The sequence below is a fragment of the Cheilinus undulatus genome, linkage group 7, assembly GCF_018320785.1.
Source record: "Cheilinus undulatus linkage group 7, ASM1832078v1, whole genome shotgun sequence".
Classification (NCBI taxonomy): domain Eukaryota; kingdom Metazoa; phylum Chordata; class Actinopteri; order Labriformes; family Labridae; genus Cheilinus; species Cheilinus undulatus.
The window spans coordinates 48,783,834-48,802,811 of NC_054871.1; the positions used below are offsets into that span (position 1 = coordinate 48,783,834).

Genomic DNA, 18,978 nt, shown 5'->3' on the forward strand with positions numbered 1-18,978 from the left:
CATGAACAATAATTTCCAGGACTACTATCTGACTGATAAAAAACTCGGTTAGGATAAGCGATCATGTTGGATCAGAACTGAGACAGTAAGAATAATAGTTTCTAACATCTGTTAGACTGAAATAGCTGACCGAAGATGTCACAATTCTTGACCAATCAGAGTGAGGTTTTCAACCCAGCTGTGTAATGACACAGGTTTAGCTTGTCTGTCATCACCAGCTGCTCTGATAGGCTGTGCAGAGCTCATGGGAAGCACTTAAGGCTGACAGAGGAGAGGTGTGAGCTGACGGAGGGCTCTGTGTTCATTTGAAAGCGCTGAACGCAGATGACAGGAGCATTTAAAGGCTGTTTGAGGCCCGTGTCTGTCCTACATCATCCCTTTCTTGCCCTGTATGCAGGGTTTGAACTTTAAGGTTGGGGGTTCACAACATTTAACAAAAGAAAGATGGAAACTTGATGCTATACAGCAAGTATAGGAGCAAGAAGCTAAACCAAACTCACACAAACTGATAATAAAGCAGAAATGGATCATCAGCTGCAAGCATTTTTCAGAGACTAGCTCTACAGCTTGTGCACAGACACCACTAACCTTGTGGAAACCATTCAAAGACACCATTTCAATAATGAAGTCACACTAGTGTTAAATTCTCTCCAGTACATGACTCAAATGAAACTGCATTTCTGTGCTACTTTGGCATTGTTAAAAGGTGAAACTCAAGGAGCTTTGCCCCCATCAGCTGGTCTCAATTCTTGAATTAGGAGGTCTTATAAAAAGTATACTTCTAGTTGTATGTATACTTACTATATCACTGGTTTCACCATTTTTATCCAAATTATGGGGAGAAAAGCTGTTAAAAAGTGCTGCTGCCAGCCTGCTCCACTCCACCAGCACTTACTGAAACAGTGCAGTTAGGGAAGGAGAAGTGTGGCGTGCAATTTTGCACCAGTGGGGAGGGGAAATGAGGCAAAAACTTACATTGATATCTGTTGTAATTGCAGCCCTCCTACACAACTCTGTTTTGTTTACATAATAGTTTTACAGCTGACGACTCTGTATCAACACTAAACATGGGAGAGGAGTTTGTGAGAGGATATTGGGGGTCCTCCAAAAGAAAATTTGAATTTCTTATGTTTCACATGTTAAATTCAAAAAAGTAGTTTCATATAAAACACATCACATTGGAGAAGCCCATTTACTGCTTTAACACACAAAAAATAAAGACTTTCCAGAGCTAACCTGACATTAGAAAAAACAATAAAAAGTATTGTGAAGATATTAGTTTGTTAATATGGCAAAAAGGTGACTTTTAAAAAGTTTATAGCTTTTCAGATGATCTATCCTGTTTTTGTTGTCTAATTATCAATAAACTGTGTTTATTAATTGGTCTATAATGTGCCAGAGTTTAGCTTTAATGTTGAAATGCTGATTTGTTAACCTCAGACCCCTTATTTGTATAACATGTTACAAGCTATGGCACTTGATATAAAAATATCAACCAGGGGTGTTAGAAAATATCGATACACTGATATATCACAATATTTTGCGGCTGTATCGATGCTGTAATGCTGTATCGATATTTTAAAATGCAGCATTGATATTTTTTAAATAATAATTTACTTTGTTGGTGTGGTAGTTTGTGGTGTAATTTCACCGTGACCACTAATTGGCGGCAGGCACCGCCAGCTGGCAGCAGCAGTTGACTCCTCCCTCTTCTCCTCTGCTTTGACAATGAGAACACGTGAGACTTCTGGTCTGGGCGAGCCGGTTGCTCATGCCTACCCAGCAGTGCAGCTTCTGCTGCATTCATAGCAGGTATGAGAACTTGTTTTGGCTTCAAAAAACATTAAAGATGGTACAGACTTATACAGGAGTCAAGTCGTTTGTAAGATATACCACGCCAGAGTGACACACTTGGATGACATGACGAACCTGAGTGCTAGACATCATAGTGATAGCTTAGCGGCTAACAGCTAACGTGAAAGAAGCCTGCTGAAGTCACCGCTGATTTTTACTCATGTCACCATAATTACCCTGTCAATACTTTGTCTTGTTGTAAGGACCTGCGCCGTCATAGTGTTGTTAAGAATGACGGCTTCCATAACACGATTTATAAAAAAATAAAACAAAACAAAACAAAAAAAAAACTAGCCTGTCACGTCATGCCCTCCTCACAACACAGTCCATCAGTCCTAAAGCTGGACATGAGGATCAGTCTTCCTCCACAAGCATCTTGTCATTACGTCAAACTGATGTACCATGAAATATAAAAGATTTTAGTACATTTACTCTATACTGATTTATTTTTCCACTTTTCTTTTAAAAATCCTGAAAGCATTTTAATTCATTCCAACAAATGGGAAAAATCCTCATCTACAAATTGCACAATAAGGGTTAAAACTCTAGATGATGCAGAACCATATATTTTATAATACATCATATGTTTTTATTTATATACTATACATATAATTTTAATTAATAGCTTAACTGTGTTCTGTTATATTCCATATCAATTTATAATTACATAGTTATTTCTATACATGTATACATAACACACTCACACTCATACAAATTCATGTATGTGTATATTTATATATACATATAAAACTACAAAAATATTGCAATATATTGCCTTGCTCATAGTATCGCAATATGTCGTATAGGCACCCCTGTATCGCCATACGTATCGTATCACCAGATTCTTATTAATAGACTGCTAATGTCAAGGAGCACTAGTTAAGAGAGGGACAGAGATACAGACATGAGTTTAAACATATGTGAGAACTCTTCAGCAGAGATCCCCATGCACAGCCCAGGCTGTAAGGTGCTGGTCGGTAGCAGCTTCTTCAGGTTTGCCTAGCCTAGCCACGCAAAATGTGTTTTTCACTCGTAAAAACGTTTAGCCTAAGTAAAGTCTATCTCAATATGTGAGAACTCTAAACGCTTACTGCTCAGCCATCATATTGCTGCGACTGTTTTCCCGCTATTTCCTGGGACAGCCTTTAGTGACGATGAGTCTGTCTGTGTGGTTGAAGACATTGCTTCTTCTATTCCTAATCTATTTTACTAATTTCTGTCTAACACAGGGCTTTTCTCTGAGCCTTGCTCACACTGAGGGGGCAGGGCTGACACAGACAGATGCAGGTATGAACAGGCAGTACTGGGGTAAATGCTGTTAATTCTAACTTGGACAAACATGTATAAAAAAGAGACTAAAATGAAATAATTCAGCTAGAATACAAAGACTGGATAGAGACATGTAGAAGTCAATGTGCCCTCCAAGATTTAAGACCTCTCGAAGGTAAAATTAAGACTTTTTAAGACTTTTCATGGCCTAAATTTCAAAAATCCAACTACGACTTTTGAAGGATCCACTATGCATGGTACAATCACTAAAAATATCATTTCACACAGTTAAACATGTTTATGAGTCAAAGCTTGAATGAAAAATCAACAATTCTTTTCATCTTGATACCTGGGATTTTATACACACAGTCTATTTGGCACAAATATTGGCGTGCTTGATCTAAATCTTATTTTCCATGTTTGTCAGTACTCACAGTTCCTTTGCCACTTAGAAACTAAGTTTCCACTCAGTCATCTCAGTGTGATGAGAAACCCTCAGCAGCAGGTGTGCAGCAGCCATCCTCTGTAAAAGTGAGTCCTGGAGCGGCAGGTCCAAGCACACCATTCAACGTTAATATTAACATGTAAACTCTCTGTTTATATCAACTCAAATGTCCATACTCTCATGTTTTAGCAAACAATCTTTACTTACTTAGAAACCCGGAGCAGTTTTAGGATTTCTCCCTTAGAGTCACTCTTCTCCCTAAGCTAATGACAGGCTAGGCTAACTAGCGTTAGCTTACGGTCCACAGCATTTACGTTATTAATGTAACTTTAATGACTTTAACAGAACTCAAAACACTCACTTTCCTCTTGGTAAGCAATAAAACAAAACATTAATTCCTTATAAGCTTCAGGCGATACGCTTCCGAACTCAAATGAATGAATAAACTAAAACTTTTCTCTCCAACCGTTCTCTGTTTCTCCTTTCCATCGCGCTCGCGCGTATCTTTGACTCCTTTACTCTGATGTCCCACCCCCTTACACCTGATAGGCTAATCAGAAGGTAAGTGACATCTGTCTAAGCCAGTCAACAACTTTTTGACAGTGAACGATGCATTCATGGACTGTCGGAAATGATAGCGTTTTACTATTGCTTCACAATGACTTCTTTTTGAGGACATGAATGTGAAATATTAGAGAGAATAAATGGTTATGAATGCACAATTTAACCCTTCAATGTAATAAAGAAATATAAACAAGTTACATATTGACACATTTAAACAGGGTTCTAAATAATGTAAGTCACTTTACCAATGAGACGAGTGAAGATCAGTGCAGAGTTGTTATTTTTTTATTTAATTATTTATTTGTAACGTGGGACAATGCACATTAATGAACATAAACATGTAAATGTGCCAGATTATAGCCATAGGCTATTTTCCATCTGTAGTCCCTGGCAGGTTGATGGTATGTACAACAAAGAGTCTATAAAAACATCTTAAGATTTAAACAACACCAAAATCAGACAACATAGACAGTACAATAAAATAAAAGTGTAACCTCCTGTTACAGACTAATGACCTTGAAATATCGCCACATGTTCACTGCACAGTGATGTTCGTGCATCTGCTCCTCATCCTCACTACTCTTTTACCATAAACAATACAAAGGTCGCATCTGTAATGCTTAATTCTTTGTTACAGAATTGCAGCGTAAACTAGTAATAAAGCTCTAATAGAAGAAAATGTAAAAGTTAATTTTGTGCTCCAATCGTGCCAATGCCATACATTCATTTTAATGCTGACAGTCTTGGGGGTTCTGATCATGTTATGCAGCTGTGACCTTACTGAAAAAACTTGGAAACATTTTATTCCCAAACTGGTGGAAAGGCAGATGTGAATGTAATACGCATCCTTTAATCTCTGCTTGTAAAACAAGCACTGTGTTGATGTGCTGCTGGAAGACAGCTTACATTAGCCATCCATAGCAATCTATTTTAACATGTTTATGGAGGATTTCAGTTATCCTTTTATTCAGTTATAATACTCCCTACTGCTGAGTTTTTGTTAGCCCCCATTTGTCCAGTTTCACAGGTGGAAATCCAGCAGATAAAAATATCAATGGTCAAAACGTCCAGCTGAAGAATATGCCAATAACCAGATAAGTAAATAGTGAAAATGTACACAGTCCGTGTTGTGTGACCTAAAAGAAATGTTGCATGAATTCTTTGATTTGAACTCAAAGTAATTTTACAACAACACACTTTCTGTGCATTAATGAGGATGTTTATTGACTAGGAAAGCAAACATGTAGCTTATTTAGGTGTGGAAATATTCTTGACATTAACACAGACTTCACACAAAGCACATCTCTGGATGACCTTGGAGCTACTGAAAACTATACAGGGGAATTTTGGCCAGGACTCTCTTGAAGAAGATATTTTTTTGGTCCCAATGAGGGTTTCCTTGTTAAATAAAGGTTAGATAAAATCAGCTGTATTGAAGGATTTTGGATTAGTCATAGCTGCAGGTAATAAAGATGCCATAATGAAGGGATTTGTAGGTAACTGAGTTTCATGGACACGGCAGAGATTGACGGCCAGAGATTTAGTGGACTTTGATGAGTGGGTAAATCTACCTATGACCAATTCTCAGATAAAGAAGAACTGAAGTCATCATAGAATCATGCTGCATAGAACAGCATGGACCGCTTGGGGCTGATAGCAAGGGCACCATCTCACTTCCCCAAAGCTGGGTGTTCATGGTCGGGCCGTCCTGGCAAATCAGCAGCAATGTGGGAACAGCCACCGATGAGAGGACTGAACAATCCACAGTGTACTCCATTTAAACCATGGATCTACTGTTATAGGTGAGGTTACAGTTACAGAAGAGATCATCATGAGGACTAATATCAGACCAAGAAAGAAACATTACCAGGACTGGCAATGCTTAACAATGTTTTTATTATTCTTATCTGTCTAAATCAGTGGTTTTCAACCTTTTCATCCCATGACCCCCAAAATAAAGGTGCCAGTGACCGGGGACCCCCACTGTACCTGAAGGTGCTTGAACACAGCCATGCCCAGTTAAGAATAGTCATGTGCAGACAACGCTGACCATACAGAGGGATAAATGGGAAAGCCTTCTGGGGCCCAGCCAAACTGGGGGCCCATGGAGGTCAGCAAAATCATGATCCATTGTAAAGTTAAGCTATGATATCCATAGTTCATATCCAACCTGAAAAATCACTCTTATCAAAGAAACTAACATCTTTTCCTGAACATTTCTGTAGTTAAAGGCATTCTTAAAAATGTACAGTGCTTAACACATTTACTAGACCACCTGTCATATTTGTCTCAGAGACCATCCAGCATCATGAAGTGCTTTAATGCAGACTGTTTCATTTTCAGTCAGCTCTCCATGTTTTACCATTTTGAACAGGAATGAGGAATTTCAAACTGAATTCACCTTTTTATACCCAAATTTGAGCCGGCTCACTGGGCTTCTCTAGGAAGTCAGAAATTAATCAAGCATAACATTCAACCACTAAAACTCATTTTTCTCTTCAGGAATGCAAGTAAATAACTATAATTTGACATATTAATCAAGAAATATTAATGTACTTTACTATTTTTTCAGTTTTTTTGTAACTCAGTAAATTTGAAAATTCATGGATAACAATAAAAATTATATTTTAGCATTAAAAATATCATTTGGGTTAAAGAGCTTCTACATATTGGTGTATTAACCATTGCAGAAACATAAAAAATGATTTTGGTTTTACCAATTTTTACCAATGTTGTTAATTAAGGGTAGCTGTGGCATAAACCTTACTTTCGGTGCTGGTCTAAAAAATTTGTTAAGCACTGTATATCCTTGCTAAAATGGCAAAAATAGGCATAAATAGTGGTTAGAGGAGTTAAAATGTGGCAGAAATGGCTTTAAATTGGCAAAAATGGGATGAAAAAAATGATATAAACTGGCAAAAATGGTTAACTGGGAAAGAAAAAATAGGTAGATATTGGCAGAATTTGGTTAAACTAGCAAAAATGTCCATATCAAACGGTGAAATAGGGTTAAAATGGTAAAAAAAATTGGCATAAAAGTAGGTAAAAGGGGTTAATAGTGTCAATAATGGGTCAATAGTGGCAACATTAAGCTTAAGTGGAAAGAATTGGTTTAGAGTGGCAAAAACAGGCAGAATAAACGTGGTGGAAAGCATTAAAAACATGCAAAATTGGTGTTAAATGGTAAAAATGTGTTAAAATTGGTGGGGAAAAATGATGAAAAGGGCTAAAAAATTTGACAAAATTGGTGTAAAGTGGCAACAGTGTAATTTATAAAAAATATTCTTAGTTTTTTATGGCATCTGGAGACACCCTCTCAGTGTCTTGCGACCCCCAAGAGGGTCCTGACCCCAAGGTTGAGAACCACTGATCTAAATAATACTTAAATAAAAATGCTATTTTGCCAACAGCCAAATAGGGTTCAGTGAACCCCCTGAACTTCCTGAAACTCTGTCTTCATTGTTCCTCCAATGTTTAGTTCTTTAGTTTTGCAGCAATCTCGAAGGTAAAGAGAATGACGGTGGTATTAAAACTTTAAAAGTAAAATGTGGCAGCAGTTCAGCCCATTAAATGTCAGATTTCATCCTCATCCTCCTTACGGTATTAATTATCTGGCATTTTTATTCTAGCTACAGTCTTTATAAAGTTATTTTTTTACTCAGCATCGTGCAACATTTTCCATCCCCTCTCCTCTCCATATTTTTCTTCGTCTTACCTTTTTTTCCCCTCTTATCCTATTTCCACAGCGCTGAGCTGTCTGCCACCCCGGAGAAAGACACTTAACTGGAGTAAATACCCCGTCTGAATGAATATTTCATGGGTGGAGGTGGTGTGGTTACAGGCAGGGTTTTGTCTGTTTGTGCGTTAATGCATGCATGTGTGCATACCGAGCTCTCCTGCGGTATTTGAGCAGTACGCACAGAAACAAGACCACAGGGCACGCAGGAAATGGAAATGTAATTGGATTGTGACAGGATGCAGTTTGTGAACAGAACGCGGTCTGCCCCACAGGAGTCGGTACAAACAGCAGCGCATTAACCAAAGCTCACAAAAAACACCATCTCTACATACACACCCCATTATTACCTTTCAGTTCACAAGTGCAGCCAATCTCTCAAACTGATGTCGAGTCAAGAAGGCAATTCAATCAAGAACAAGGAATAGTTTGGTCCTAGAAATAAAACGTTATTCTAAAAAACAGACCTTACATCTACAAACCAAAGGATGCACCTTTATGTATCTTTATGTGACAGTAAGTATACAAAAGAGTGACTGATTCTCTCAAAATGGCCTGCTGGGAGGACACATCATTGAAAAACACTGCGGCTCCTTGCATGGACAATACAAACAACTTCCTGCTCTTCCTTTAATCCTGCTCAACCAACATCTGGGCAATATGGTAAGCTACAGATGTCTTATTTCAGCTTTTTTGGGGAAATAAATTACATCTTAGTCATATTATGTAAGTCTCTTCTCTGCTAGAGAGGCATGAAGAGAAACCTGGAAAAGCTGTGGAGGAGTACCCAAGGAAGTGCTGTAAAATTGGGAAACACTTTCAACTGCACGCTATTGATCTAAACTAATTATACCTACATAAAACAGCTGAACAATCCTGAAATTATCCTGATGATAAAATTTCCATCCAGCCATCGATTCAAGGCCAGCAGGCTAAGTAATGTGGCCCAGACATCCCTATCCCAAACAACATTTTCCTGCTTCTTCTTAAGGATTCAATCAGGCTTCCTGGCCAGAAGGGATCTATAATCTCTGCATCAAATTCTGGGTCTTACCCAGGTCTTCTGCATGTTTGACAAGCCTCCAACGGGAGGTGACCAAGAGGCAATCCTGATCCGATACCTGAACCACCTCTACAGATACCTTTTAATACGAAGGAGAAATGATTCTACTCTGAACAAGATCCCAAGACACTTTGGGTGCATTCACACCAGAGCTGTTTGGTCCACTTTAAATGAACTCTGGTCCGTTTTCCTGGATAGTCCGGTTGGCTTGGAGTGGTGTGAAAGCTCAAATGAACTCTGGTGTGGACCAAACAAGCGGACTCTGGTCCGCTTGAAAACAGGGGTCTCGGTCTGTTTCCAAACGAACCCTGATGCTGTTTGTTTAAGGTGTGAAAGCAAAGCAGACCAACTTGAGAACCTAAGGCAGGAAGTGGCATAAAGCGTAATGATATACAGATTTATATGTGATTTACTACACTCAAATACATGTTGGTACCTCGCTTGACATCTGTGTAGCCATAGCAACACGTCGTACTCAGTGCTGATTTAATCGTCTCACGTAAAGAATGACATTCTAGACAACCAGGCACGCTTACACCTGCAGCCAATTAATAGCCACCAATTAACCCATGTCTTTGGTGATGGGAGGAAGCCGGAGTACCTGGAGAGATCCCATGCATGCACAAGGAGAACATGCAAATTCTGCACAGAAAGGCCCTGACCGGGAAGTAAACCAGGAACCTTCTTGCTGTGAGGCAACAGTGCTAACTCCTGCACCTCAGTGCAGCCCAGAGTGCATACCAGGTGTTTATAAATGAGATCTTGCAATATCTGGATTATAGGTGGCATATAAGACACACTAAGTGGGCCAGTGGGGAAAAGCCGTCAGGACCCTCATTGCTGTTCTCAACTGTAACAGCTCAATCTGAGGCAGCTGGTCCAAGTTGTTGCCTGGAAGGGGACCCCTGTATATCAGGAGGATTCTTGCATACCTACGATGTCGGGGGGGCTTGCTTGGTTTGGGATTGCTGTTGTCACTCTGACAAGACCAGCTTTACAGTGTTCCTGTAAAGCGTCCTTGGGTTTCTTGAAAGCCGCTATATAAATTCAAGACATTATTATTATTATTAAGACCAGTGTGGGTAGATAGACCTATTACTGGTCTGACTGCACTGATGGACATCGCACCAAGGGGGTAGTGCTGGCATTTGCAAGCTGATTGGCCCCTTTGATATATGAGGTAAGGCCTATCCTGAGAATGAGTCAGGGCAATGCTGATGTGCTAAGGCCTGACCCAGCTCACCACATACCGGTTGCACAGGACCTGATGGGTTGGATCAGGCCTTAGGGGCAGCTACGTGCATCATGAAGGTGTCAGCTGGGAGGATACCTGGGGAGGGGCCTGGACAAGGGCCGTCAGGAGCAGTGCATAGCCAAGGTTGATGCTCCCATACTTGACCTTACCTGCGGCGAGTACGGAACCAAAGCTTGCGAGATGCTCCACCCAGGTCCTCTGGTTACTCGCCTTTAACTAAGGAGTCTTCTCAATCAAACCCTCACTTCACAAGCTCTGTTTACTTATCGGATCATCCCTGTTTTTCATGCAAAGCTATGACCTTAGGAGGGAAAAGAAATGGCTAAAGTAGAGCCAACCCTTACCAGCCAAGCTGTGAGGAGTGATGTGGTCACTTCCGATACAAAATGAAAAGGGTCGAATTTTCAACCGCTTTAGGTGTCGTTGCATGAGTGGGGATCGTGGCTGCACTTGTGGTCATAAAACCGTAAAAACCATTCTTGGGGTTGTACTGCTGGTTTCAAAGAGTCAGTTATTAGAGCAAGTTGGGATGTTTGAGCCCCAAATCATCAATCAAGGAGAAGAAAATCCTTGAAAAGTCTTCTTGATGAGACATTTAACCCTAGACTCTCCTGGTGTTCCTACATAAAAACTTGGAATAATAACAAATAATAATATCTTCTGTTCATCACTAAACACAGGCGGGCTCAGATAAAGAAAAAACTGGGTGCCACACCCATCAATTTCACGAGGTTAGAAAAACAGGTTTGGTTTGAAACGTGTCACCACGGCTGGCTGTGGATAAAAGGTGACCTTATCCCAGCTCGCTCTTTCTCTGTGTCAGTGGCTGTCATGTCACACACATACACCCTCCTCTTTAAACAGGCAGAATGAAACTATACAGACGGCTGAGAATTTTAATTTCTTCTCCAAATATGCACACAAGCTTTGAAGAATTCCTCTGTGAGGTTTTACTTAAAAGGATGAGTACAAGAAGATTTTCACACAAAAAAAGAGGCAGAAAAAAGACCATCATGCTTAAGGCGGATCATCAGTAAAACACACACGGAACTCTGGGTAAATTAGCCTGAGTAATACAAAAATTATGAGCGCGAGAGGCTGTTGGAGCAGAGAGAACCTGTTTTATGCATTACAGGCAGAACGTGCACATGTAGCTACACGTTAACTGGATAAAAAGGAGAAAATACCAGAGCGGGAGGGGAAAAATGTCTCTGGATGGATTCTGCACAAGCCCTCAAAGGACAGAGAAGACGCGGCAACACAATAAATGGCTGAAAATGTCGGGCTTGGTCACTCTAGGTGTGTCCAGAATGACAATTTCCCCAAGCAAAGGTCAATAAAGGTCATGAATGATTAGATGAGTATGAAATTAGCTGACCAGATGGTGTGGCTGTCTCAGTCATTACCAATCCTGATCCGCTGCCAGATTCAGTCGTATGACTGCAGACAATGAACTCATAGATGCTAAAAATACTCTGAGTGAGATATGGACAGAGAATGATCTCACATACATTTAAATCACATATTTAAGACATAACTGTTCCCTTTTTTTAACAAGTTTTTGGACTAACTTTCTGATGCTTCCTTTCTTAAATGCACAGTAGATGAATTCCACTGTAACAGAGCTCTTAATTAAAACAAGATGACTAGAGACCCACCGCTCATCCACAGCTTTATTTCTGTTTTGGACTGAGAACTCTGTACAATAAAAACTGCACTCCATACAGTATTTTACTAAAACTTGAACTGCTGTTTTCATTTCATTTCATGAATTTCACATAATAAAGGAGACAAGGTGTTTAACCCTTTAGGCGCCACAGTTTTTTCAAGAAAATATACAATTGTGTTATCAAGATTTCAAAAGGCTGTAGCATGAAAGTGGGTAGAGATAAAGGCAAACTGTAAATGAGAACAATCTTTAGTATGACCCAAGGTTTGTGGTGAGAGTAAATTCACTCATCTAATTTGCATATTCTGACGTCACCAGATGGCCTCCACCGCCACTGCTTCTACCACATCTGCCCCTTCCTCCGCGGTGTTTTTTTATTCCCGCTTTCTCCGTCAATATTCATGTTTTGACCCCCACCATGTCCCCACCCCGGCCCTGGTGAGGAAAAGCATCGCCTTCGGTATGTGCTGCTTGTGGACTCTCATGGCGCACAGACCCGCAGTGACTGCTCACAGACGCATGGCAGTTTCGGTCTCACCAGACAACTGCACGTGGTGTATTGACCACCCCTGAAACCCCCACCACGTCCCCTCATCGGCATTCGCTGATAACTCCCACCCCAGCCCCGGTGAGGAAAAGCATTGGCTCCGGTATGTGCTTCTTGTGGACTCTCATGGCTCAATACAGTAAGTTAAACCCCAAAAAATATAGTTTTCATTTCATAAAACTGAGGTCATGCGGAACAAAAGTGATACCAAACATGAGCATGGTTTACATTTTCTGAGTGGTTTATATTGTCAAAAGAGAAATATTAACGGAATAGCAAACTAGCCTTTACAGTGGTTCTCAAATGGTGAGGAAAGTCTAGGTGTACATTGTTTTATGTTATTACTACAACTTTATGGAAAGTAGTGTACCCAGGTCTTGGAATTTTCAGGAAGTGTCAGAAATGGCATAAGGAAGAACTGATTAGATTTTGGGACTGATCTGGATCACCGTCTGGATCCAGGAATTTTTTTAAAAGATTCTGTACTATTGGGAGATAGGGCTAATGGCGGAGGTCTGCGCTGTTACCACTTTACACCAGGAGATGGCGGACATGAGTAACTTCAATCCCAGCAGCATTTTTGGGTGTGTTTCTATTCAAAGTTTTGGAGTTTATAGAGTTTGATAGACGCACATCCGGTCGAGGAGACGAGCTGGAGCGTAACAGAGAGAAAGAGCGAATTGTAGCAAGAATACTCTCAATGCTGGGAGAAATAGAGGAATATTCACCCTCTGCCATGACTTCCAGTTGTCTGGTGAGACCATGGATGAGACTGTCATTGCATCAGTTGGCACCGACAGGCAATGCTTCCACCATGACAGTCCACCCGTAGTGAAGCCAATGCTTTACCTCACCATGTTTCCATGGCGAATGCGGTGGTGGGGGGCACATGGGGACGTATCCAGGAATTTTTTTTAAGGATTCTTCACTATTGGGAGATAGGGCTAATGGTGGAGGTCTGCGCTCTCTGAGTGCTTTTCTAGTTTATTGATGTTATCAGTGCATGTTTGCTGGATCATTAGCATTGTTGCTAGCATCATGGCTAACAGTTCACTCATTTTGGAGCTGAAAAGTCTGGCAAGCTATTGTTGGATTTGAATGTTGAAATGACTTTGTGCTACTTTAAACCAATTAAACCACTTTAACTACCAATTTTTGCCAATTCTTTCCACACCTATAACCCATTGTTGCTGCTTTTGGCCATTTTGGCCCCTTCTTTGATAACATTTAACACATTTTTCACACTTTCTCGCCAGTTGTGGCCCATTTTCACCTCTTCTTTTCACCGCCGTTAATCTCTTCTTGTTCTTTTTTACCCTAATCTGACACTTTTAACCCAGTTTGCTACTTTTGCCCAATTTTTCCACATCAGTTTTTATCACTTTTAACCCATTTTTGCCATTATTTGCCTACTTTTTGACCAATTTTGGCACATCAACCAATTTTTTGCCAATTTTAACCTAAATGTCAGTTAACCTAAATAAAAACAGTTATGGTGACTATTTCTATGCCACCCCTCTATAAAGAATTATAACATAAGTATACTTATAATGTCTCACAGCGCACCTGTGAACAAGTGCATTAGTTATGAGTCATTATGAACACTGGCATTATAATTAGTAATTCTTGTTGTTATAAGGCTGTTATACATATACTTATAATATGTTATAATGCATTATGGGGGTGGTTACCAAACCCATTCTTTGTTGCCAAGAGTGTTTATCATTCCGGTTAAATACATTGGTAATCACAGCTGAACTTAACAATGGATCATGGCTTTGCTGACTTCAATAATCCCCCAGCTGGCTTGGACTCAGACAGCTCTTCATTGTTTAAAGAGTCTATTTTGTATCAATATGAATTTGGTGTTCCTTGAGATTTTTGATTAACCTTAGGTGTACCTTGGGCAAAAAATTAATAGAGTAGTAGAGATGAAAGTAGACTTCCTATTTGGACTTATTTGCAGCCTAGATAAGCAACAAATTCAATCAAGAGTTCACTGACGGCTTTGGAGCTCTCTGACCTTCACAACCACTAAAAAAGCCCTTAATTAAATAAAGACATACATTTGTTATTACTGTCAAGGTTAAGACATCTATTTTTATAATCTGATGACTGTTGTTTCCTGGAAAGATGTTCAGGCTGTTCCCGTTAGTGTCGGTACCTCTACGAACTAAAGAAAAGCACAGTAAAGCTTACATAACTCTCATAATGGAGAGACAACCAGCATGTAGGAAGTCAGCTGATGGAGTGGAAAGACCAATAAAGTCCACTTGGGATGGCAGGGAAGGGTGATGGATGGGTCAGACAAGTGCTGGATTTGATCCAGGACTCTACAGTAAGAGAAATGCATGAAGCTATGGCTGGCCTTACACCAGAGGACTCCGCTTAAACTTTTAAAAGAATCTAAAAAGGCTGACATCTGAGACCCTCTCACATCTAAGGACAATTTGTCAGCACGTCACTGAGTTTTTAGTCACAAACTTGGATTTTGCAAAGATTAGGGGTCACTAATAAGATTCCTTTTGAGAGAGAGAGAGAAAAAAAAGCAACCTTGCAAATTATGACAACAACCGAAGAAGTATCCCAGACACATTTCAGAATAAAAGTTCTGTATGGACATGAGGTATAGAAACAAACTGATGGGGCTTTTACTTTAAAAGACCCAGTGAAGGTTTACCGTATCTGTCATGCCAGCCTGGATTGAATTGACAGACAAGATACAAACACACAGGTGCAGCGCGATCTGACTGCAGCAGTGAGAAGAAAAACTTTTCCATCTCTTGGGTTATGGGTAGACATTCAGCAGCTCCAGACTGAACCACATAAATGGATAAAAAGACTTGCACTATCAGAGTTACTGGTGTGGATTTAATCTTTAAAGACCCTGGAAAGTCAGCCAAGTTCCAGGCTCACTAGAAAAATTCTAGAAGAGCTATGAACACATGGAGAGCATTATTAGAAAGGCAAAACGGAGAGCTTTCAGAATAAAAAACAATAAGAGCCTACGACTTACGCTTCAAAATTTACCAGCCAATTTAAAAGGGGTGTGTCTGCGGCATGGGCCCATGCTACATAAGCTACATACACAATATTGCCAAAAGTATTCACTCACCCATCCAAATAATGTAAATCAGCTGTTCCAATCACTTCCATGGCCACAGGTGTATAAAATCAAGCACCTAGGCATGCAGACTGTTTCTACAAACATTTATGAAAGAATGGCTCGCTCTCAGGAGCTCAGTGAATTCCAGCGTGGTGCTGTGATAGGATGCCACCTGTGCAACAAGTCCAGTCCTGAAATTTCCTCTCTCCTAAATATTCCACAATCAACTGTCAGTGGTATTATAACAAAGTGGAAGTGATTGGGAACGACAGCAACTCAGCCACAAAGTGGTAGGCCACATAAAATGACGGAGCGGGGTCAGTAGATGCTGAGGCGCATAGTGAGCAGAGGTGGCCAACTTTCTGCAGAGTCAATCGCTACAGACCTCCGAACTTTGTGTGGTTTTCAGATCAGCTCAAGAACAGTGCGTAGAGAGCTTCATGGAATGGGTTTCCATGGCCGAGCAGCTGCATCCAAGCCATACATCACCAAGTGCAATGCAAAGTGTCGGATGCAGTGGTGTAAAGCACGCCGCCACTAGACTCTAGAGCAGTGGAGACGCTTTCTCTGGAGTGACGAATCGCGCTCCTCCATCTGGCAATCTGATGAACAAGTCTGGATTTGTCAGTTGCCAGGAGAACGGTACTTGTCTGACTGCATTGTGCCAAGTGTTAAGTTTGGTGGAGGGGGGATTATGGTGTGGGCTTGTTTTTCAGGAGCTGGGCTTGGCCCCTTAGTTCCACTCAAAGGAACTCTGAATGCTTCAGCAGAGATTTTAGACATTTCCATGCTCCCAACTTTGTGGGAACGGTTTGGGGATGGCCCCTTCCTGTTCCAACATGACTGTGCACAAAGCAAGGTCCATAAAGACATGGATGAGAGAGGTTGGTGTGGATCAACTTGACTGGCCTGCACAGAGTCCTGACCTCAGCCTGATAGAACACCTTTGGGATGAATTAGAGTGGAGACTGAGAGCCAGGCCTTCTCGTCCAACATCAGTGTGTGACCTCACAAATGCGCTTCTGGAAGAATGGTCAAAAATTCCCATAAACACACTCCTAAACCTTGTGGAAAGCCTTCCCAGAAGAGTTGAAACTGTTTTAGCTGCAAAGGCTGGACTGACGTCATATTAAACCCTGTGGAGTAAGAATGGGATGTCACTTAAGTTTATATATGAGTCAAGGCAGGTGAGCGAATACTTTTGGCAATATAGTGTAGGTTTTTCCCTGCATCACTGCTGGTCAAACTGAAGGTGGCTATGATAAATATGTAGAATATGCCAGTGCACTCAAATGTGTGCTGCCATGTAAAATATCTAGCATGTTTCAAAGCACAATGCAAAGTCTTGGTGGAGCTTGATCATTGAGGTGAACAGCCTAGGGACCCATGGCCACCGTCATTTGTCAGTGGGTGATTGGACGAATTTTGCAGCATTCACGTTCATTACAGGCTAATTAAAGCAACAAAACATATGAAGAAGCAGACATGCATATCACAAGTTTAACAGGAGAGCCGGTTGGAAAATCAAAAATCCTGAAGCCACTCGGAGAACAGCCTAAACATCTTTTCCACCAAAGAAAGCTTTCAGTGTGGTTCTTTGCTCCTCTTTCAATAAAGCTGCTTATAGCAGCATCCATGCTAATCTTTTCAGCAGTCATTGTTTACAGGTTTGCAGTCACTTTAATCAAACTAAGGCTGTAGCTACTGCCTCTTTCCTCTCAAATGATGCTGATTAGTCTGGTCATTCTCAGAACAAGCACATCATAAAGATGGATGACAGATGATCCATCAGCTTTGCAAGGTTACAACAATGCTGCTTTGCAGAGTCTAGTTCGGCCAAGCACACCTGAATCAGCTGCATTGTGTTGTTTTTCTCACAGATCCTCAGCCAGTTGTAAATGCATAAATACAACTACAGTCAGTCGACAAAAATCGACTGTCTTGAGCAAAAACATTCAGTAAAAACACATTTCCTCGAGTGAATGGTGGAAGCCAATATCACTGTACCATGGGAAAATAAATGAACGGAATAGACACGTAAATTGGTTTCTCACTGAGACTTTCTCACATCCGTGCACGCTCTGTGCCGATCCCTCCCTCTGGACGCGGCCTCTCACCTCCACAGATAACACCTTCTAACTACAGGAGAGCAGCTGAGCCGTTCTGGGAGTCCATCTCAGAGCTCCACACCTCATTATGACTCACACTACATGAGTGGAGAGAGTGGGAATCACGGGAGCAATACTGGGAGATCTGGAGGGATGGATGGAGCAATGAGAAGGTGTGAAAAGAGGAAAAAGAGGAGATGGTTAAATGTGTAGGCGGAGGGTGGAGGAGGAAAGGAGGACACAAGTTTTTCAGTTTGTTTTGTTCGAGTCTGGGGTTTTATAAAGTGCAAATGAAAGGAAACACTCCGCCGCTTGTTGTGATGTGTGGTGAGATGCTCTCATTATCCCTGAGGTCTTTGGGCGAGCAGAGTGTTAATGAGCATTAATGAAAACACACCCATCCTGAGAGAAAATAAAGGACCATGTTTTAATGATAAACAGAGCAGCTGGATGGAGTCTAGATGAAAGCTCAGCTGGAGGAAGAACTCGGCGGGTTAATGACGACGGGCCGAGGAGGGCGGGAAACCTCGAGAGTGTGTTTACTGACGTTTTTTTAGATGGCGAGGGTAAACAGAAGAAATAGAGCTGAAGTTGTTTACTTTTGTAAAAAGGACCACTGATTAGGAACAGCAGATGAGCAGATGCTAACAGCATGTAAGCCAGGGGTGTCAAACTCGAGGCTCGGGGGCCAAATCCTGCCCGTGGTACAACTATACGCGGCCCGCTAAATCCTATCCCATTTTAACTATAACTGGCCCGCCAGTACGAGGTCTACAGATTTACTCCAGTATAAAAATGTAAACTAAACCTTGATGATTAAAAATATCCTTAAGTCATCAAATTTACAGTCAAGAGTAAAAACAATGAGATAAAATTAATTTGTATTTTTACTTCCAATTTTCAAATTTGCATCTTACAATTACAACTTAAACTTTGGATTTCACATTTTAATGTTATATTTTGACCCCTTTAAATAATAATTTTGGCCTTTGAAACACAGTTTTAAATTTCTTTTATTTTCCATTTTTAAATTAATGTATATTAATTTTACCTTATATTTTCAGCTTTAAAACTCATGATTTTAAATTCTATCTCATATTTTGGCCTTTAAAGCTCATGATTTTGAAGTTTACCTCATATTTTGGCATGTAAAACTCATGATTTTGAATTTTACCTCATATTTTGGCCTTCAAAATTCATGATTTTGATTTTTATCTCATATTTTGAGCTTTAAAAGTCATGATTTTGAATTTTATCTCATATTTTGGCCTTTAAAACTCATGATTTTGAATTTTATCTCATATTTTGAGCTTTAAAACTCATGATTTTGAATTTCCTATCATATTTTGGCCTTCAGAACTC

General features: G+C 40.5%; 1 protein-coding gene across 2 annotated transcripts in view; it reads right to left on the reverse strand.

Moving 5' to 3' along the window:
* Positions 1 to 18,978, reverse strand: part of lnx1 (ligand of numb-protein X 1) — a 107,414-nt gene that overhangs the window by 69,685 nt on the left and 18,751 nt on the right. The window lies entirely within an intron of this gene.